Source organism: Pogoniulus pusillus, chromosome 22 (genome assembly GCF_015220805.1).
Source record: "Pogoniulus pusillus isolate bPogPus1 chromosome 22, bPogPus1.pri, whole genome shotgun sequence".
Taxonomy (NCBI): Eukaryota; Metazoa; Chordata; class Aves; order Piciformes; family Lybiidae; genus Pogoniulus; species Pogoniulus pusillus.
The window spans coordinates 5,620,030-5,641,707 of NC_087285.1; the positions used below are offsets into that span (position 1 = coordinate 5,620,030).

The 21,678-nt window shown below is 42.8% G+C and overlaps 1 long non-coding RNA gene across 2 annotated transcripts in view; it reads right to left on the minus strand.

The window, feature by feature from the left end:
- Window positions 1-382: 382 nt before the first annotated feature.
- The window catches only part of LOC135185505 (uncharacterized), a 67,630-nt gene continuing 46,334 nt past the window's right edge, over window positions 383-21,678 (minus strand). The window contains exons 2-3 of one of the 2 annotated variants that reach the window (XR_010306519.1): window positions 2,530-2,718; window positions 383-458 (exon numbers count right to left, since the gene is read on the minus strand). This is a non-coding gene — a long non-coding RNA (uncharacterized LOC135185505). Of the gene's footprint in view, window positions 459-1,758; window positions 2,101-2,529; window positions 2,719-21,678 lie in introns of those variants that run through there. The other variant, XR_010306517.1, reaches the window with a different exon arrangement.

A 21,678-nucleotide genomic window follows, 5' to 3' on the forward strand; every position in this document is an offset into this window, starting at 1 on the left:
ATAAAAGACTTCTGTGAGCAGGACAAAACCTATTTTTACAGCATCATTCCTATGGGAAGTGGATAAACACTTCATTTTCCTCCTGCCTCATTTTCCATGCCCCAAATTTCTTTTTGCCTCTCATAAGAGATCAATTGCTCTGTTCTGGATGTATGTGAGCTTTATAGGGAGCTGTGTTAGCTCCATGTAGAGAGGTTCTGGGGAAGGAGGAAGAGCTTGAGATTAGCTCCTATCATTCATTTAAAGAAGTGACAAGATTACAGAAAACACAACTGACCTTGAAATTAATTTGACAATCTGGTGTCTTCTGTGCTCCAGATTCCACCTGGAATCTACTCCTGCAGTTCCTACCGGAGACTATGTGCAGCCTCTATAGCAGCTAGCAGTTGATCTCCACATATCAGATGGCCAAGTTCTCTCCAAAACGTTTCTGGCCATTTCAATCATTCCTGCATCACCTAGAAAGCAAAGGAACATGGATGAGGCTTTATGTGGGGCAGCTGGTTTACAGGTGCTGTTACAGGGATTTTGAATCAGAGAATGGTTTGGGTTGGAAGTGATCTCTAAAGCTCACCCAGTGTGAGACCCCTGCAGTCAGGAAGTAATCTGCAACTAGAGCAGGCTGCTCAGAGCTCTGAATGACCTGACTTGGAATGGTTCCAGGGATGGACATCAACCACCTCTCTGGCCAACCTGTTAATTTGAGTTCTAAATTATTATTCAGATAAAGCTCCCTACTTGGACTGGCCAAACTATGATTCAACACTAAGAGAGTAAAGCCAACTGAAACAGAGCTGGCGTGAAAGGGAAAGCAGACAAGAACTACAAAGATATCCAGGAATGAATTAATCCTTTTCTCTTGTTATTAGGGAGGTTACAAGTATTTAGAGGGATCATCAAAAAGCTCAGACTGGCCAGATGTGAGATGTTACTCTCCCACAGGTACAAATCATAGAGTTGGAGTCGTTGAATTGGTTGGAAAAGCCCTCCAAGATCCAATGATCCAATCATCAACCTGAGACCACCATGGCCATTGAACAATATCCCAAAGTGCCGTGTCCACACGTTTCCTAAACACCTCCAGGGATAGTGACTCTTCCAACTCCCTAGGCAGCCTCTTCCAGTGTCTGACAACAGTTTCAGTGAAGAAATTTTTCCTCATTTCCAACCTAAACCTCCCCTGGCACAAGTTCAGGCCATTTCCTCTGATACTAGGAAGAAGAGACTGACCCCAGAGACCAGTCACTGGAAATCATCAAAGCCAGGAGGCACTCAAAATCATAGGATCATAGGATGTTAGGGGCTGGAAGGGACCCAAAGAGATCATCAGGTCCAACCCCCCTGCTGGAGCAGGACAACACTATCTAACACAGATCACAGAGGAACACATCCAGACAGGCCTTGAAAGTCTCCAGAGAAGGAGACTCCACGACCTCTCTGGGAAGCCTGTGCCAGTGCTCTGGGACCCTTACAGTAAAGAAGTTCCCCCTTGTGTTGAGGCAGACTGTTAAAAACCTAATCAGCTGTCTGACAATTTTTCATCCAAACAACTTGGTGAGCACTTCTAAACAAGAAATACAATAGCACTGCCTGGAGTTGACTCCAAAATTACCCACAATTAATAAACTGACCCATCCTATACACTGTGTTATTTCCCCTGACATTTTCACAAGCTACAAATCTGATAATACAATTACATGACAAGTTCAATCACTTCTTTATTTCATGTATATGTATATTATAATATTTTATAGCTGTATTACAACAAAGACTGTTTACCCACACCGTATCTTCCCTAGCATAACTCAAGAGCTTTGCTTGCCTAAGAAATTACTTGTCTGCGTTTTGATTAAAAAAAAGCAAAACCTCATTGTTCCCATGGCAAATGAATTCAGTCTTTAAATGAAACTCATTGTCACATCCTTTTCTGTGCAGCAAAAAAGGCATTCAGCTCTTGGAATGGTTTTAACCTCTAGCACAGCACTTTTGTGTCTGTATCTGATCCAGTCATGATTCATTTTTCTTCCAGAGCTTCGTCAGTTGTTTGGGCTCTGTATTTAGTTCTCAATGAACTGGCCATAACGTGGTAGTTACAGCTCCCTGGAAAATGACACACAAGTAACTCTGTCAGGTTTTTTATTAGCTAGGATAGGTCTTTTATTTTAGCAAGGTCTTTTATTACCTTGGATAGCTTTGAACTGGTTCTGAAGGGGATGAATGAAGACCCAGAGACCCAATTTTATAGCAAGAGCCATTAATTCTTTTTAACCACAACCCCTTGATTGTTGATAGGCTTTTGTTCCATGCTGTCACCACACAACACATTGTTTGAAGTGAATCAGAGTGCACAAACTTTCACAGTTACTTACTTACTGGAGTTTGGATGGGTCACAGCAACCTGCCAGCAGAGGTCCTTTGACTTTCGGGATGCAAAAAGCATCTGCTCTAGATCAGAAACTGATCTAATCAGTTTTGTTCCATAATATGTGTCAGGAAACATCATAGAAATGTTCTGGAGAAAGGAAGTACCTGTCTGTCTCAGGTGGCCATGACTCTTCTGTCTGTTAATCCACACCTTTTTGTCCATTAAACCCATCTTAATTTGGTACACTCCAACTTTCCATCGCAGCAAATCCATAAATCAAAGTGAACTCCATCAAAATAAATGAGCATGGGTGAGGCAGCAAGGCCAGGATCAAGCTGTAGAAGGGCATCCACCTGAAAAAAAAACAACAAATAAGCTGAGCATCATTGAAACTGTCAGTCTCAGAAGCTCCATTCTTGCCAGAATAGCATGTGATCCACCTCAATCTCCCTTCCTCTCAGTCCAGTAACCATTCTCTTCACACTTTGAGTTACCTGTTTATGGCTTCAGCAACTGTTAAATGCAAACTGATCTCATACTCTGGATTCCATGTCCAGAGTGAAATAATAAATTATTTTAATTAATTAAGTGTCCAGATGTTGCTAACCACTTTCCTTTCTTGGAAGCAAAACTCAGTTGTGCTTGGCAGGATTTGGCCCTCTGTGCACAGTGTGTGTGACCATGACACAGCCTCATGGGTTTGCATTTACATGGCAAGTTTCAGACATTTCCATTTTCCTCGTGGACCCTGGTGTCAAGATCTCACAGACAGATTAGACTGTCCTGCTAAAAAATTCATACTGTAGGGATCAGCTAAAGTTAATTCTAAGAGGAACAGTGCATTACCCTGGGATTAGACTCATATTTCAAACAGATTGTTCACTGAGTAAGATCCCTCGGTGTGAGCAAAGACAGCTGAGTGGGTACCAAAAGCATGATGCAAGTGATGGTCTGGAGAGGAGATAAAGAGCATCCCAGGAGCTGCAGATGCCCTGTGGGTGAGTCGTTCCAAGGATAGCTTCTCCTCTGCTCCACTTAAAGGAAGAGAGGACAGATTGCTTTGGAAATGTTTTCAACAAAAGATCCCTTTGAAAATCTGGAATGAAATTATAAAATATGGGAAAAGAGTCTGGAGGCTGTGGCAAGATTCCATAGTTTTTCTGAAATAGGGCATTCTGTATGTGAGTTACAACATGAAGGAAAAAGATCCTTGTTCAATCCTTGATGATTCCATGGTCATTCTTCCTCATATTTAGTCTAAATCTACCCTCTTTTAGGTAGATTTAAGGAATAGCTAAGGAAGAAATATTTTATACAGAGGGTGGTCAGATTTTAGCCCAGACTGCCCAAAGAGGCAGGAGATGCCCCATCCCTGGAACCATTCCAAGTCAGCTTGTTTGGGGCTTTGAGCAACCTTCTCTAGTTGCAGGTATCTCTGCTGACTGCAGCGGGGTTGGACTAGATAAACTTTAAAGGTCCCTTCCAACCCAAACCACTCTGTGATTTTATGATTCCTCTGGGTTGGGAAGAGAAGACCCAAAAATTCTTCAGTACATGTTGGTGCTAATTTACTTCTTCCACTCCCTCCTGCATTTGCCATCTGAAAACACCTAAATACCAGCAGATTTTGGCCTTAAATTAGAAGATGTTAACAATTTATTTATCAGAATTGCTAATAAGTTTCTTTGTAAAACAAAACAAAACAAAACAAAAACCCAACAAACAAACAAACCAAACAGAAAACCTCCTCAAAAACCCAACAAACAAAAAAAATCCCACATCAAACCAAACAAAAAAAAATTAAAACAATTAAACCCCACCAAAGCCCTAAAGGAACAAGGAAGGGTTCAGCAAAGCCTTTGAAGATCAAAAAGGAATGCAACTGATTTGTTAAAGTAGAAATACCCATTCACAAAGCTGTGTTTGACCTTCTGCATTTCTCTGCTCAGAAGACAAACTTTTCACTACAGCAGCAGGATCTTCTCTGCCAAGAGAAGTGAAAACCCCACACCACACAGTTCATGAGACTATGGATTGTGACACTATATAAGATAAGGACCACATACTTGTGCTCGCCCCTGCCACCAAATCTCATTCAACAGCAAAGGCTCTAACAACCACCATAAATAGATATGGCAGAGGATAGTCTTACTCTGTGTGCTCCAAGCTGTTCAGGGATGGGAATGTTGGGAGAGTGAAGTTACAGTTCATTCTGGGGTGCATCATGAAGAGTGTGACCAGCAGGTAGAGGGAGCTTCTCCTTCACCAATGCTCTGCCCTCATCTGGAATATTGGTCCAGTTGTAGGTTCCCTGATTCAAGCACTGGAAAGTGCTTGGACAGGTACAGAAAAGTGCTACAAAGATGACTAAAGGATGGAACATCTCTCTTACGAAGAAAGGACGAGGGACTTGGGGCTGTTTAGAGAAGACTAAGAGGGGAGTCTCATCAATGCTTTTAAATATTTAAAAGGGTACCTGTCAAGAGGATGGGGCCAGTCTTTTTTCAGTGATGCCCAGCTGCAGGACAAGTGGTAACGAGCACAGATTTGAACGTAAGTTCCATCTAAACATGAGGAGGGAATTCTTTACTGTGAGGATGGTGGAGCAAGGGAAGAGACTGCCCAGAGATGGTGGATTCTCTGTTTCTGGAGTAATCCAAAACCCATCTGGACAGTGCTCTGTGCAGCCTGCTCTGGTAGAGGCATTGGACTGGATGATCTCCAGAGGTCCCTTCCAAGCCCTGTCAGTTTGTGACAGACACCCATCATCTGTCCCCAACACCAGAGAAAGAAATCCAACCAAACCCCAAAATCTGAGCAAATTCTGGAAGCTGTAAGGAAATCCAAGCCAAAGAAATGGCTGATAGTGGGTGGTCCTAAGAAGTCATGACCTGATCAAGTTTAATTTAACAGGAAGAAGCTCCACATTTTCAGCAACTTTCATCATCACAAAAAGCAGGTAGGGCTGGAACCACAACTGCAGCTCCTATGACAAATATCTCAAAGTCTGTGATTTCCATTTACTCCACTGAAAAACATGTGATTAGCTGCCCTGGTGTGGAAGTCACTGATCAGAGTTAAACACTACTACAATTTGTCAGTTAAAACTTTTAGTGGCCATGATACAGTTGAACATGGAATTTAGCATATAATAATAAGGAAAAAAACATGACAACATGAAAAAACCTGAGGTGATGTCAAATGTTGCAGGTAATGAAGACAACTGATGTATAGGTAGGTGTGTCACTGGCAAGACTTAGAATGGAAGTAGTTGAAACAGGTTGTGTTAGTGGCAAGAGATAGATTTTAGATATGACCACTGGATGAATTCTATCTCATCAACAATTCTGTAAAAGCAGCAGCTAAAAATGGATTATGTTTGTTTTTAGGGAATTAACCTGGCAAATAAACTCAATTGAATGCCTACAACACTGTGAGAGCTTTAATGTGAATCTCACAGTTTCCCTGTAGCTTGGTAACAGTGATATTAGCAAACAGATGCTCTGAAACTGGTCTAATATTGCTAAATTAATTATTTTTGTTGGTGTGCTCGCCTTAATCCAAAGAGAACTGGAAGCACAGCAGAGTAAATCAGAAGTGAAATGCAATATTGTAGAAAGACCTCAGTGTACACAACAACCCTTTCAAAGATCATCAGCCCACACACATGGAGCCCTGAGTTTGATGAGACCTGAAGCAAAGGGCAGAGCAATGGAGAAGGTTTTTCTGTCCCAGAATCCCAGCTGCTAATGTCATTTTCCTTGTGACCTTAAGGACCAGTACGGGGATTTCAAGGGAAGGAATTGGACACTTCATACATCCATCAGTAAAAATAATAGCAGCACACCTCCCAACCCACTCCTACCAACTACATTAAAAACAAACCCAACCACTTAGGTTTTATTTTTCATAGAATCATAGAATGGTTTGGATTGGAAGGGACCTTAAAGATCATCTACTTCCAACCCCCTGCCATGGGTAGGGACACTTTCCACTAGATAAGTCCAACCTGGCTTTGAACACATCCAGGGAGAGGGCATCCACAACTTGCTTTGAATGTTAGGTTACAGCAGCTTTGCCCTCCCGAGTTTGTTAGAGCCCCTGAGAAAGTGGGGTGGTGATACATGGGGATCTGGCTCCTCAACCCTAAAAGAAGTGTCATAATCCTGCGTAATCCCACATGAACCAGCCTGGTGAGAGGCTGCTATGTGCAACAACTCAAACTTGAGTACAATGCCTTAGTCTGCATCAGGGGTTCACCTCAAACCCCACAGTTCATTCCCAGTTAGCTGGCCCTCTCATCCTACCAACATCTCCTTCATTTTCGTGTTCATGTCTCACAACAGAGCTAGTGACAGTGATATACTAAAGAGTGTCCAAGAGAGGCCTCTCTTAAGAGGAAAGGCTGAGAGACCTGGGGCTGCTTAACCTGGAAAAGAGAAGACTGAGGGAACATCTCATTGGTATCTAAAGAGTGGGACTGAAGAAGGAGCCAGTCTCTTTTTAGTGGTGTCCTGTGATAGGACAAGGGGCAATGGATACAAACTGGAGCACAAGAAGTTCCACCTCAGCACGAAGAAGAACTTCCTTATTGTAAAGGGTGCTGCCTTGGAGCAGGCTGCCTGGATAGGTTGTGGAGTCTCCTTCTCTAGAGACTTTCAAGTTCTGTCTGGATGTGTTCCTGTGGGACCTGCCTTGGATGATCCTGCTTTGGGAGGGGGTTTGAACTCAATGATTTCTGGAGATTCCTTCTGACCCCTACCATTCTATGATTCTAAACCTCACAGACTGGTGGGAGCAGCTAGTGTGAAAAAAACATTCAGCAACTTGCAATGTCACCAACACAAGCTGGAACTAAACATGTCTGGGAAGACAAATTCCTTAACTGCCAGCTTCTGAAGGACAGGGTAGGTAACATTAACTTGGCTAATTGTTTACTTGCTTAGCTAATCTAACATAATCTGCCTTGATTAGATTTTGATTTCATGCTGGATGAGTATACTGCTTCTGTGTGCCGTTGGCTTAATTTGTGGACCGTGCCAAAAAGTCATTTTTATCAGGCGTTTAACACTCCAGAGCTACAAGGGAATGGTGGGGAGAGAGAAGGTGGCCAGCTCTGCTGGTATTAAAAGGGTCATTAAACTCAGCAGGAGGTAAAGGTCTTGTTTCGGGTTGCTTAATTAAAAATGAAGCGTAAGCAAAAGACATTCAAGAGAAATATTCAGATGCAATGCACAGTGTAGAAGCTTATGTATGGAACCAGGTAGCACTTATGGATGAGGCTTCCTGTCTCTTACTCAAGCTCCTTCCACCAGAAGTCTTTCAAGTTCACAAAACCTCAGTTTGTGGGCTCCGTGCTCCAATGGTTTAAAGGGGAATAAATTCTAATGAGCATAACGGAACTGCCATTGGCTTGATAAATTCTAAACGTTCACATGAGGAGAGCAGAGGTAATTTTAAGCCTAATGAAATGTTACAAATACATAATTTTTGGATCACTTTTTAGGGTTTCACTGCCATGAGGCCAGAAACTTTCCCTAGAGTTTATTTAAAGCTTTCATTGCTTTGATTAGGAGAGGGAGGGGAGAATTTGGCCTGAAGCAATTAAATGTGAAGTTTGAATGAGGTAGTTCTCTGAAATGCAGGATTCAATGCTGTGGGGTTTGGGCATGTAAACAATACTTTCTGCAGCACAGGAGTGCAGAAATACAGCTCTAGCTAACAATAAAAAAGCTGGGATGGTTTCATGGGCCTTTAATAAGTAGCAAAGTTCAGAGTCTTCACCTTGAAGTCTCCAGTTGAAATTTAGATTGATTGTGACTAAAAGTAATTTCTATCTGACAGTTCATGTGAAGAGAGTTTCTTCATTTCATAACAAATGTGTGGCAAACAGCCTAAAAATTATTATCACCATTTAACAAGTCCATTGGCAGTCCCAGAGGCACCATGGACTAGTGGAAGTCAATCCTGCCTGCCTGGGTCTGAGAGAAGCTGAGGTGGGGTAAGGAAAAAAACCTAAAAGCAAATTATCAGCATTAGAAGTCTTCCATGGAAGAGTTCACAAATTTAATTGCTTGAGCCTCTCTGTAGGAGCAGAACTCACTCACTTATTGAGACCAAACCTGGGTAATGTATGCTGGTTTTCTTTTTACCATAGAGCTGAGTCTTCTGGTTTGGGGAAAAGGAAATTGAACATCTTAGGACACAGCCGCTTGGAAGGGAGACAATAATATGCCATTTCTGTCCTAGCAGGGAGAAACACATCACAGGGTGATTCTGGCAAATGCCAAAACTGAAGTTCAGCTGTGTGTCTCAGTTACATCCCCAAACTAACTCTGCTCTAATGAGGCCAGCTCTGGAGTACCAGGTCCAGTTGTCTATAGTAGCAGTAGTACTGTATAGTAGTACAGTACCAGTAGTACCAATTCCTTCTCTACAGAGAGACAAGAAACTATCAGAGAGAGAGCAGTGGAAGCTACAAAGATGCTGAGAGAGCTGAAGCAGCTCTGTGAGAAGGAAAGGCTGAGAAACCTTTAGCTGTTCAGCCTGAATAGGGAATCTCCTCAGTGCTCAGCAAGAGAAAGGGGTGGGGAACAAGAAGATGGAGACAGACTACCGTCATCTGTGCCCAGAGATAGGACAAGGGGCAACAGGCACAGACTGGAACTCAGCAGGTTCCATGTGAAAAGGAGGAGAAAATTCTTTGCTGTGACAGTGATGGAGCCCTGGAGCAGGCTGCCCTAAGAGGTTCTAGAGTCTCCTTCTCTGGAGACTCCAAACCTACCTTTATATTGTGATGCTGGGTAGAGTACTGTGGGTGGCCCTGCTTTAGCAGAGGGGTTGGACTGGATGATCTTCAGAACACCCTTCCACTCCCCCACCATGCTGGGATTCTGTGAAAATTAGATGGGATGAGCCAAGGCACATTGGCTCAACTTGCTCTTCTGCATCTGCTGCATGACAAAGACTTTTCAATACAGCTTCTATTACCTAATTCAATATACATTTTCCTATTTCAAATAAAACTGAAGAAGCAATGAAGCAAAGCAATAAGCCTATATTCTTCCAAATTTTAAATTATTTTTGCTCATATCTGAGAAAAGTTCACTGCCTTTCCTGGAGTCATTGATGTGTTTGTAGAAAAGGAATTGAAATGACTCAGAAACTGTGCTCATGAAATGCAGGTTTCAATTCTTCCCAAATAAATGTGCCAGGCAAAACATTTGCAAACATTCCCATTCAGAAGCCTGAAATGCAAAGTGATTTCTCTAGCCAACTGCAGCTAAATGTATTCCTACCATTAAGCAATAATAATCAGCCATTAAACTTAAATAATAATAATTAAGAAGTAGTCATTGCCTATTAGTGACAGTCCTAAGAAGAGCAAGTGAGGGTGAATTAAGGCTACTGGCAAAGGATGCATTCAGCTTTACTGTTCTAGTTAAGTCTCATATTGGCACTGCCTCCTGCATCTGTACCAAACACACAGAATATGGGAGTTAATCAAACGAAGTCTCGCTTGAAAACCTTTCTTTTACTGCTTGGGTTATTGTAGGTCATATAGTATAGATGACCCAACAAAATGACCCTTCATGGACAAAACTCAAGTCTTGGTAAATCATAGAATCATTAAAGTTGGGAAAGATTTCTAAGACTATCAGGTGCAATCTGCTGCCCACAATTATCTCCATGACCACTAGACCACATCCTGAAGGATCACATCAGATCATTTCTTGACCAGTTCCAGGGAGGAGGGCTCCACCATCTCCCTGGGCAGCCTGTTCTAATGCTCTCCTACTCTTTCAGTAAAGAAATATTCCTAATATCACTGAATCAGAGAATCAAAGAGTCACAGAATGCTAGGGGTTGGAAGGCACCTTGATCAAACCTAAACTTCCTTTGGTGCAGCTTGAGGCCATTTTCTCTTGTCCTGTTGTTAGTTACTTGGGAAAAGTGGCCAACAATGCCCTCAATCCAACCTCCTTCCATGTTGATATAGAGAGCAATAAGGTTTCCCCTCACCCTCCTCTTCTTCAGACTAAACAATCCCAGCTCCCCCAGCCTCTCCTCATGAGACATGGTCTCCAAACCCCTCACCAGTTTTGTTGCCCTTCTCTGTACCAGCTACAGCCACTTATACCATGGTGCCCAAAACTAGACACAATATTCAAGGCAGTTTCATCAGTTCTGAGTACAGGTGCATGATCACCTCCTTGTTCCTGATGGACAGGGTAGGATGCTCTTGGCCTTCCTTCAAAGTAAATCATCACACTGACATGAAGATTTACATCTATCTATCTATCTATCTATCTATCTATCTATCTATCTATCTATCTATCTATCTATCTATCTCACACACTCACTCCTGCATATATGATAAGGGTCTATGGACTGATTTTTACCCCAAACCAGAGAAATAGTTTTATGTTAAGGAGAAACTGCATCTAATTGAGGATTGAATTATTTATTATGTCTTGGGGCAGCTTTAAATTATGAACTTTTTGCATCTCATTTTTATGTCAGAGGACATCAGCCTTTTCATGTCCATGCAAGTCTCATCCTTTCTTCATCAGCTCCTTTTTTTCCAGGTGGTGCATGGGACAAAATCTGTCCTTAGGTGAGCAAATCAGCATTGATTTCAGTGACAAATGTATACATCCAAGGACCATATTTTGTTCTGTCTGGAATCACAACTTTCCCTGATTTATACCCTGTGCTTTCTAGAGTACAATAATCTCATTGCATCATTTCATTCAGAAACATGTAAATTATCCAAAAAGCTGAGGTATGCAATTCCTGTGGGAAGCAGAACACCTTTGATAGGTCAAGAAAAGTGATTATTACCATGGCTACCAGCCACTCTTAATTGCCATAATAGACTCCTGTTCAAGGAGAAGTTGTTAGGTTGGCAAAATACAATGAATATGAACTTTGTCACAAAACCTTTCACTACAGAGAGAAGTTTTCAAAGTACAAGTGCAACACAGAACAAAACATGCTTAGCATCTCTAAGAGTCATACACACAATGTCCTCAGCCATCCGTGTCTTCTGCAGGGAAAGCAATGCAAACAGCTTGTTAAAAGTCTCCTCATTCTCATAATCTTCCTGCTTACCAACTCTGTATAAACAGAATTATTAGGTCTCCAAGTCCCTTCTTTTGATTCCTATTTATTTCCACTAGCTTACTACAATGCTTCCAGATTATCAACCCCATTATTATATAAACCCAAGCCACTCTTGCTGCTGAGGCACTCTGCTGGGTCCCAGTTTGTTGCTACTGGAAAGCTGTTCCATTGAGGACACATCAAAACAACAAATGTCTAAAACTGTGGCACTGGAAAGAATGATAGCTGATCTGCATGATAAATAATGCAAAGCATGAGCTCATATGGCCTACCCTAGATGATGATTCATTTGGAATCTTTCACATCCCAAGGCTAAAAGCATTCTAACTTCAGGTTTGTTTTTTTTTAATGTTTTACAGTATTGAAGCACTTTCATATATTGAAATGTGCTACCTGAGCAAACCAGCTTGATGAATGCATGTTTTTGGTGGCCTCATCCTTGTTGTTGATTGCAATGAACTAAACTGCAGCTATAAAGGTGAGAAATACTCAGAAAGGAATCAAGCTGAAGAGGACTGCACCAGTGTCCAAGTCAGGGGTAAGTTAGTCTTTAAGTTTGGAGAAGAGAAGGCTCTAAGGAGACTTAGAAATGCCTTCCAGTACCTGAAGGGGCCCAAAAGAAAGCTGGGGAGGGACTTTTCACAAGGACTTTTAGTCACAGGATGAGAAGGAATGGATTTAAGAGGGAAGAGGGTAGACTTTAGACTGGATATTAGGAAGAAATTCCTGACAGTGAGGGTGGTGACAACACTTGAACAAGTTGCCTGAGGAGGTTGTGGATACCCCCTCCCTGGAAGTGTTCAAAGCCAGTTTGGATGAGATCTTGAGACCCCGGTCTCATGGAAGGTGTCCCTGTCCATGGCTGGGGTGCCTTCCAACCCATACCTTTCTATGATTCTCTGAGATCCCTCCATGGCCAGTCCTAAGCAGAGTCCCTGCTGAAAGCTTGATGAAGTCAGATAATGTGTAACGACTACTGCAATAGAACCACAGGCTGGTTTGGGTTGGAAAGGATGTTTAAAGGTCATCAAGCCCAACCTCCTGCAGTGAGCAGAGCCAACTAGATCAGGCTGCTCAATAAAAGCATCCACCCTCTGCAGCTGTAAATACACTGAGAACATTTCATGAAAAGGCCAGTCAGTCATGGTAGTAATTCCTGGTGTGATTTAAACCTGTGCTAGAAAGCCCTGGTTTCTCACCGTAGGGCCAGCAGCTGTTTGCTAGCTGGACTGTGTATGTAGGAATGCTTGCTGTGTTACTGATTTGCTTTTGTCCAGAAAATAGAGATGTGAAGAGTCAGAAGATCTTGAGTTGTACAGAGAATAGTAACATTTGAAGACTGCATTCCAGCACTCTTAAAAAATCCATTGGTTTCTGGGAGATTACTGAAAGACACAGTTATGCTTCTAGCCTTGCCACAAAGCTCTCCTGTCCTTTTAGCCTGTCAGCATCTGCTCTGCCACATCTGGAGGGCTGTCTGCAGTTCTGATCTCCTAGCCTTGGCACAAGGCTGTCATGTCCTTTTAGCCTGTGAGCACCCCCTCCACTTCTGGAGGGCTATGTGATCTCCACAGCTCAAGAGAGACAGGGAACTACTGGAGAGAGTCCAGCAGTGGCTACACTCTCAGCTGAGTGGCCTGGAGCACTTCTATGAAGAGGAAAGGCTGAGTGGTCTGGAGCTGTTTCGACTGGAGAAGAGCAGCCTGATAGAGGAACTTCTCAATGCTCAGCAAGAGCTAGAAGGCTGAGGGCAAGAGGATTGGGGCAGACTCTTTTCAGTGGTGCTCAGTGACAGGACAAGGGGCAATGGGCACAAACTGGAACCTAGCAGGTTCCATGTGAGCAGGAGGAAAAAGTTCTTTGCTGTGAGGGTGCAGGAGCTCTGGAGCAGGCTGCCCAGAGAGGTTGTGGTGTCTCCTTCTCTGGAGAAGTTCCAAGCTCCCCTGGTCAAACACTACACTCCTGGGCAAACTGTTGCAGGTGCCCCTGCTTTAGCAGGGGTGGGTGGGTTAGGTGATCTCTAGAGGTCCCTTCCAGTCCCTAGTATTCTGTGATTTAATGTAATTCCTGGCATAACATAACCTAGCTTTTGATAATTGCTCAGGTTTTACTGTAATGAACAAATGGATAACTAGCAGCAGTGAGACTTTTATCTGTGAGGATGGAGATTATGGTGAATGTTTCAGAGCTCTATTTACTTCTTCAGAAGGTCAACTGCAGGTGGCAATGGCCAGCTTGTATGTAACTACAAGCTTCAACTTTACACTTTCTCTATAACAAATTTCATACCACAAAGTGGCTTTTAAGACAGGTTAAAAAATCAAAGAAAAAAGAGTAATTTTCATCATTGTGGAACAAAAGCACTAAAGCTCCTTGTGATTGTAATATAGAGAAAAGATGTTATTGAGTGACACATCTGTCTCCAAGGTCTGGCAAGGAAATAGAATATGCTTTTACTTACCTAGTGCTCACTTCAGGCATTCAATCTAAACAGTCATTTTGAAGTTTTGCAGAAGACAATACAAAATACCATGCAATCATGGACAGCTTTTGATGACAAAAAGCAAAGAGGCAAGGAATCCTTCCACTTTAGAAAGTAGATAAAAGACCATCTTTGTATTTCTGAATGATGCTCAAGGCTCTGGTGTTGCAGATCAAAATAACTCAATATTGCTTCTCTCCAATGCACTTTTACTTCTGGAGTTAGTTCACATATATTGATTCACTGCTGGTGCTTACTCTCAATGAGCTTCACACACCCTTTTTGTATGAGGTCAGCACACAAATAAAAATAACACTAGACCTAGGAAGAAACCAAGTAAGGGTATTTATGAGACTAGAGCTGAAATCACCTCCTTGCTTCAATTTGCCCTTCAAGAGCATAAAAAAGAGGAGTTCTTTCATGCCTTGCATCCATTGTCTGTCCTGTTTGATGACTTCGTTCCAAAGCAAATCAAATCCCCACATCTGGTACTTTGACATTCTAATCAATTACTCTGTATATTGGCTGGGAAGGGGGAGAAAATAGAGGGAAGTAGTAAAAAAAGTAGAATCGTGGAAGTGTTTTGTTTGGAAGAGACCTTTAAGATCATCAAATCCAACTGTTAACCCAGCACTGCTAGGTCACCACTAAACCATGTTCCTCAGTATTATGTTTAAACCATGTCCTCAGTATTATTTTTAAATGTCTTTCAAACCCCTTCAGGGACAGATCTCCACCAGTGCCCTGGGCAGCCTATTGCAGGGTTTGACAATCCTTTTGGGGAAGAAACTGTTACTAAAATCCAATCTAAACCTCTCCTGACACAAATTGAGTCAGTTTCTTCTTGTCCTATTACTTGTTATTTGGAAGAAGAGATCAACCTCCACCTCTCTCCAACCTCCTTTCAAGGAGCCACGTTGTATGCCAGATGTATGTCAGCTATTTCATTTCATAGACATCCTCACAGTAAGAGGCTGCTTACACTGGCTGTTCAGACTGTGTGTGAACAACAGCTCACACAACCCACCATCATTCCTTCAGCCCAGAATCCTGGATGAAGAGAAAGGCATCTTTCAGGAGTGTGAAACAAGAGGACAAAAGTATCAGAAAACAGATCTGGTTTATAGAATGACTTGAGTGGGTAAAGAATAAGAAAACTATGCACTCAAAATGGGACTTGAGATTTCATTTTTAACTGAAGGAATGTAAACATACTGCCACAGGGTGACCTCAGCCATCTGATGTTCAGTGTTTTTTTTCATAGCACTATTATCTTGTTTGTAAATGCTGCTGCTCCTTTGACCTCCATGGGAAACAGCAGAAGCAGACCTAAAATTCCCCTTGAGCTGGGCACCCTCATACTAAATGCAGATTTTGGCCAAATATCTGCATACAGACAATAGACAAATAAGTGCCTCAAAGACACTCTGGAGATATGCAGAATTAGGGTTGATGGGGCTCTGAGCAACCTGGACTAGTCGAGGACATCCCTGCATACTGTAGAGGGGTTGGACTAGATGACCTCTAGAGCGCCCTTCCAACCCAGTGCATTCTGTGATTCTGGGGTTGTTCCTTCAGTTTCTCGTCTCTCTTTCTCCTCTAAGTGCCCACATTTTATAGGTTCTTTTTTTCCTTTTTTTATTCCTCACAAAACCACTTTCAGGCCAGCATAATTTTCCAGGCAAATTGCACACTTGTCAGATCACCTGATTAAGAGCCCGGTACTCATTACGATAAAAACCAACATGTTCACTGAATCATTAAAAAGCAGATTGGTCAGTAATAATAATCAGTTTTCTGCTAATAAATACAGCTCAGCATGCCTAATTTTGTGTCCTACTCAAATACCAATGGTGAAGAATTCACCTTTTAAAAAGTACGTTACTGACTGTAATATTAGTACCTTGGTCTTGGCAAGGAGCATTTCTTCTCTCTCTAAAAGGGCAGCTGGTTCATGTATTAATTATTTCACTCAATGAGTGCATTGATTTCTTGAAAATCTCTTCAAGCATAAAAGCAATTTGAATATGGTGTATGGTTAAATCTTCTCAATCAACTTGCCTACAAAGAAAGACCCAAGCTGTACTTGAATTCAAGAGCTAGCATCAGGAATGGCAGCACAGTGGAATGACTTCAGTGTGTTAATCATCACCACACACCAGTGTGACAAACACCCGCAGTGACACAACAACCCTGACCATTACTTAGCTCACCACTAAGAAAGATTTGGAAATGTGGGGGACAGAGCAAGGCTGCAGAGGGATATTATGTGACAACAGGATGCATCCAGCTCTGGAGCCCTCAACACAAGAAGGACATGGATCTGTTTGAGGGGCTCCAAAAGAGGGCCATGAAGATGACCTGAGGGCTGGAGCACCTATCCTATGAGGACAGACTGAGGGAGTTGAGTCTGTTCAGCCTGGGGAAGAGAAGTCTTCAGGGAAACTTTAGAGCAGCCTTCCAGTACCTGAAGGGAGCTACAGAAGAACTGAAGAGACACTTTTTATAAAGGCCTGTAGTGATAGGACAAGAGGCAATGGTTCAAAATCAGAGCAGGGTAGAGTTAGATTGGACATTAGGAAGAAACTCTTTACTATGAGGGTTGTGAGACACTGGAACAAGTTGCCCAATGAAGTTGTAGACACCTCATCCCTGGAAGTGTTTATGAAGTTGATGCTCTTAGCAGTACAGGAATGTGCTTTATAACTTGCTGGTCCACTTGCAGCAGAGTTCAGAAGGAAACTGTATTGTGTTCTCATTTCAGGGACCTGAACACTGAAATGACCATCGGAGTGAAGTTCAGCCCTCAGGGAACTTACAGAATGATTTGGGTTGGAAGGGACCTTTAAAAGTCATTTAGTCCAACCTCCCTGCAGTAATCAGAGACATCTACCAGAGCAACCCAATAACTGAGACTCCACTCACAGCCATGAAAGTGCTGCTCTGGCCACCACAGCTCAGCCCCACCATCTCCTTCCACATCAGTAAAACGTGGTAGTGAGGCCCTTGTTCATATCTATGGGCCAGAAAGCTCCCTGTGGTAAGGAAGCACCCAGAGAGGCCTTTAGCTGTTCATTCACATCCCTTACTAATTCCTCCTGCTTCCCAAAACCCACTCCTTAAGTGCATCTAGATGCACAGTAGATGTGGTGCTTAGGGACATGGTTTAGTGGTGTTATAATGGTGTTGGGTTAACAGATAGACTTGACGATCTTAAAAGTCTCTTCTAGCCAACACAGTTCTATGATTCTTGAGTACTGTGTTCAGTTCTGGGCCCCCCAGTTTAGGAGGGACATTGAGATGCTTGAGCGTGTCCAGAGAAGGGCAATCTGGTGAGAGGTCTTAAGCACAGCCCTACGAGGAGAGGCTGAGGGATCTGGGATTGGTTAGCCTGGAGAAGAGGAGGCTCAGGGGTGACCTTATTGCTGTCTACAACTACCTGAGGGGTGGTTGTGGCCAGGAGGAGGTTGCTCTCTTCTCTCAGGTGGCCAGCACCAGAACAAGAGGACACAGCCTCAGGCTGCTCCAGGGGAAATTTAGGCTGGAGGTGAGGAGAAAGTTCTTCATTGAGAGAGTCATTGGACACTGGAATGGGCTGCCCGGGGAGGTGGTGGAGTCGCCGTCCCTGGGGCTGTTCAAGGCAGGATTGGACGTGGCACTTGGTGCCATGGTCTGGCCTTGAGCTCTGTGGTAAGGGGTTGGACTTGATGATCTGTGAGGTCTCTTCCAACCCTGATGATACTGTGATACTGTGATGATTCTATCTCCTTTTGTAAGTCTGCTTATTTCTGGTTTCAATCTGTGGTCTGAAATTCTTTAGGAGATGTTCACTGCTTAGAAGTGGAGATCATAAACCCTCTTTGCTGATACGATGTGGCTGTCTGATCTGTGCTTGCTTCTAGGACATTATCCCTGCGCTGCAAGGCAAGACTAAATGCATGACATTAAGCAGCACAAGGAGCTTATGTCACGAATACTGTGGTGGGTTTACACCACTTACAGTTTGAGATTTAAGTGCCAAAGGTAAATTACTACACTACTCAGAAATTTGGAAGTAAAATGAAATTATTATTTAGAAAGTTGGTTAAATAGAAAAGGTAATAAATGCAAATACATATATATATGCAACTAGACAATAGCCCAGCTAATCTCCCTCGACCAAAGTTCCAGGCCCCTCATCCTGTACAAACCCAAAATGTCCAGAGGGCTGTCACCAGCTAAGACAATAATATCTCTTTTCTGTTCCCATTCAACATTCTTACCAGCCTAAATAGTTCTCAACGCAGAGAAGCAGTCAAGGCCAGAGGGACAGAAAGAGGGAGAAATAAGCAAGCAAGGGAGAGCAAGGGAGAGAAAGCAAACTCCAAATCTCAGACTATATAGAAAAATAACAACCCAATGAAATATATTTATCTCTTATGTTCTGTCCAGCCCTTTTTGAGATGCACCCTTCAACTCTTGAACATTTTATTTACAGTTTAAAATTAAGCACTAGTCTTTAAAAGTGACAATGACAGGAGGAATTAGTAAGTAGGGCCAAAGACCAAGCATGAACCAATTAAGTCAACATTAGTAGCAAGGCTGGATCTGCTGTTGAACTGCCTCCAACCCTCTTCATTTTACTGTCCTAAAACCACAGGAGTACTGTGATTTATGGCTTCAACAGTTTCTAATGAGCCATTTTGAAGGATCTGTACTATTTGTAAGTCTTAAAATAGCAAAATCCAAAACAGATACTGAGTTAATCACAGACTTTAATCAGGAAGCAGGAAGATTGACAAAAACTCTCCTCTCATTAAGAACAGAGCACAACTCTTTGTAGTTCTGATGCTGAGTATTTTTAAGAGAACTTCATAAACAAGGTAGATCAGTGAGTTCATTTCCAATTATGTGTATAATATTGAGTAATATGTTAGAACATTTGCACTGGGTAATAAATCTCATGTTAGAATCTCATACTTATTTAGACTGTTGTCACCTCTTTGTTACTTCCTAAGTAAAATCTGAATCCGATTCCTTGATTCAATGAGAACCACTGGGCATTGATTCTTCCTTCTCATGCCTTCAACCTGAGTCTTTTGAGGAGATAATTTAATTCTTCAGGCACAGTCCTCCTGCCCCAGTGCAAGGAAAGCTGTGAATCCCATAAAGATGTGTCCAAGGAAAGAGCTGTATCATCCTCTCCTGCTTTTCTGATAAACTTCTATTTATACCACAATATCTACAGAGAAATCCTCCTAGAACGATTTCAGATGGCATTCAACAAGGGTCAAGAGAATTTCACATTTTGGAAATAAAGAACTTCACAGTAAGTTCAGCTGGAAGTACCTGGAGTTCAAGACTGCTACCAACAATCATTCTGTGGAACAATCATGCTCTGTGAAAAACCCTTTGACAAGGAAAGAAGGTCAGAAAATCTCTCATTTTTCAAGGGTGATCTCAGCAGTGCATAAAGGAGCTCCCAAAATGGGAGCTAATATCTGCTGAACAAAGCAACAGGAGTATGATTATTGAAATGAATCATAGAATCAACCAGGTTGGAAGAGACCTCCAAAATCAGCCAGTCCAAACTATCACCCAGCCCTAGCCAATTAACCAGACCATGGCACTAAATGCCCCAACCAGTCTTTTCTTAAACACCTCCAGGGACAGCAACTCCACCACCTCCCTGGGCAGCCCATTCCAATGCCAATCACTCTCTCTGCCAACAGCTTCCTCCTAACACCCAGCCTGAACGTCCCCTGGCACAACTTGAGACTCTGTCCCCTTCTTCTGTTGCTGCTTGCCTGGGAGAAGAGACCAACTCCCACCTGGCTACAACCTCCCTTCAGGTAGCTGTAGACAGCAATGAGGTCAGCCCTGAGCCTCCTGTTCCCCAGGCTGCACACCCCCAGCTCCCTCAGCCTCTCCTCACAGGGCTGTGCTCTAGGCCGCTCACCAGCTTTGTTGCTCTTCTCTGGACACCTTCCAGCACCTCAACGTCTCTCTTGAATTGAGGAGCCCAAAACTGGACACAGTACTCAAAGTGTGGCCTGACCAGTGTCTTAGAATTATAATAGAAGCTTTAAGGTTGGAAAAGACCTCTAAGGTCATCAAGTTCAGCCATCAACCCAACACCACCACGCTCACTAAACCATGTCCCAAAGTGCCACGTGTACCTATTTTTTTAACTCCTTCGGGGTGGGGACTCCACCAGCTCTCTTGGCAGCCTGCTCCAATGCCTGATCACTCTTGCAGCAAACACTTTTTTTTCCTAATATTCAACCTAAACCTCTTCTGGTGCAACTTGAGGCCATTTCCTCTTGTTCTGTTGCCAGTTATTTAAGAGGAGCCAAATGCACACCTCATTCCAACCTCCTTTCAGGTAGTTGTAGAGAGCAATTGTTCATTATTGCCATAATGCAGATTATTTATTTAAAAGAAAAGTTCCTAATTTGATTTGAAAGGTTTAAAGTGTTTTGCTGCATGCTGACATGAGGCCTTAACTCACAGGCTGAGGAAATCAAAAGGGAGAGGGGAGAAATCAGAGTGTATGGGCACATAGGGAAGAGTTTACCAAGCCTGGATTAGGGGCAAGAGTTTTGAGGAACAGTCTGAAATAGCAATGTGGAACTGAATTTGGGCTTGTAAACTAAGCAAGCCCACAGGAAAACAAAAAAACAACCCAACAACCAACCTCTTACTGCTAAAACACATTGCTGCAAGTAAATCCTTTGATGAGGAATTTAACATTAGAAGCAGTGATTTGTTTGTCCCAGCCCAATTCATTAGCTCTGAGCAAGCATCAGAGTTAAGGATATAAATTTGGAGTGTTCTTGGTTGGTGATAGGTGCTGCCTGATGGCAGGAAGTCATTTCCTTGCTCAGAAGAAGCTCCTGGTTTCCATGTGATTTAAAATGCCACCAGAAATAAAGGAATTATCAAGGCTTGGCCTTGATGTACGAGCCTATTTAAATCCCTGGGGTGAGACGCTGAGGACTATTCTTCCAAAACAGCCTGAACAGGATCATTAAGCAGTGCAATAATAGCTTGGAATTGGTTCCTGCAGTATAAGGATGAAGCTGTAGCGGGTGTGCTGGAAAGAGCTGCTCAATTACAGGCAGCTGAATGGAAAGGCTAAATAGGACATGGGATACAGCAAACAGTTCAAGCTGCTGAAAGGCTGCAGGTGGAACCCAGTGTGCACAGAACACTCCTCCTTACAGATTCAGGACAGGATGAAAGTTAGGGAACTTGATGTGTGTTGAAGGAATTTGGCTTCCTTTGGGCAGAGGTAATCCTTCTATAGCTGATAGTCATAGAACCATTAAGGTTGGAAAAGACCTCTAAGGCCAAGTCCAGCCTTCAACCCAATGCCACCATGCCCACAAACCCATGTCCCTAAATGTCATATCTACACGTTTGTTTAACGTGTCTAGAGATGGTGACTCCACTACTGCCCTGGGCAGCCTGTTCCAGGGCTTGGCCATTCTTTCAGTAAAGGAATTTTTCTACATATCCAACTTAAACTTCTCCTGGTGCCACCTGAGAACTTTTCCTCCTGCCCTCCCATTTGATGCTTGGGAGAAGAAGCCAATCTCCAACCTCCTTTCAGTTAGCTGTAGAGAGCAAGAAGGTCTCATCTTCTCCAGTCCAGACTTGCATGTCCAAAGCCAGGGATCATGGTCTATGATTGTTCTGTATCTCTGACTTCCACCCCTGGCAG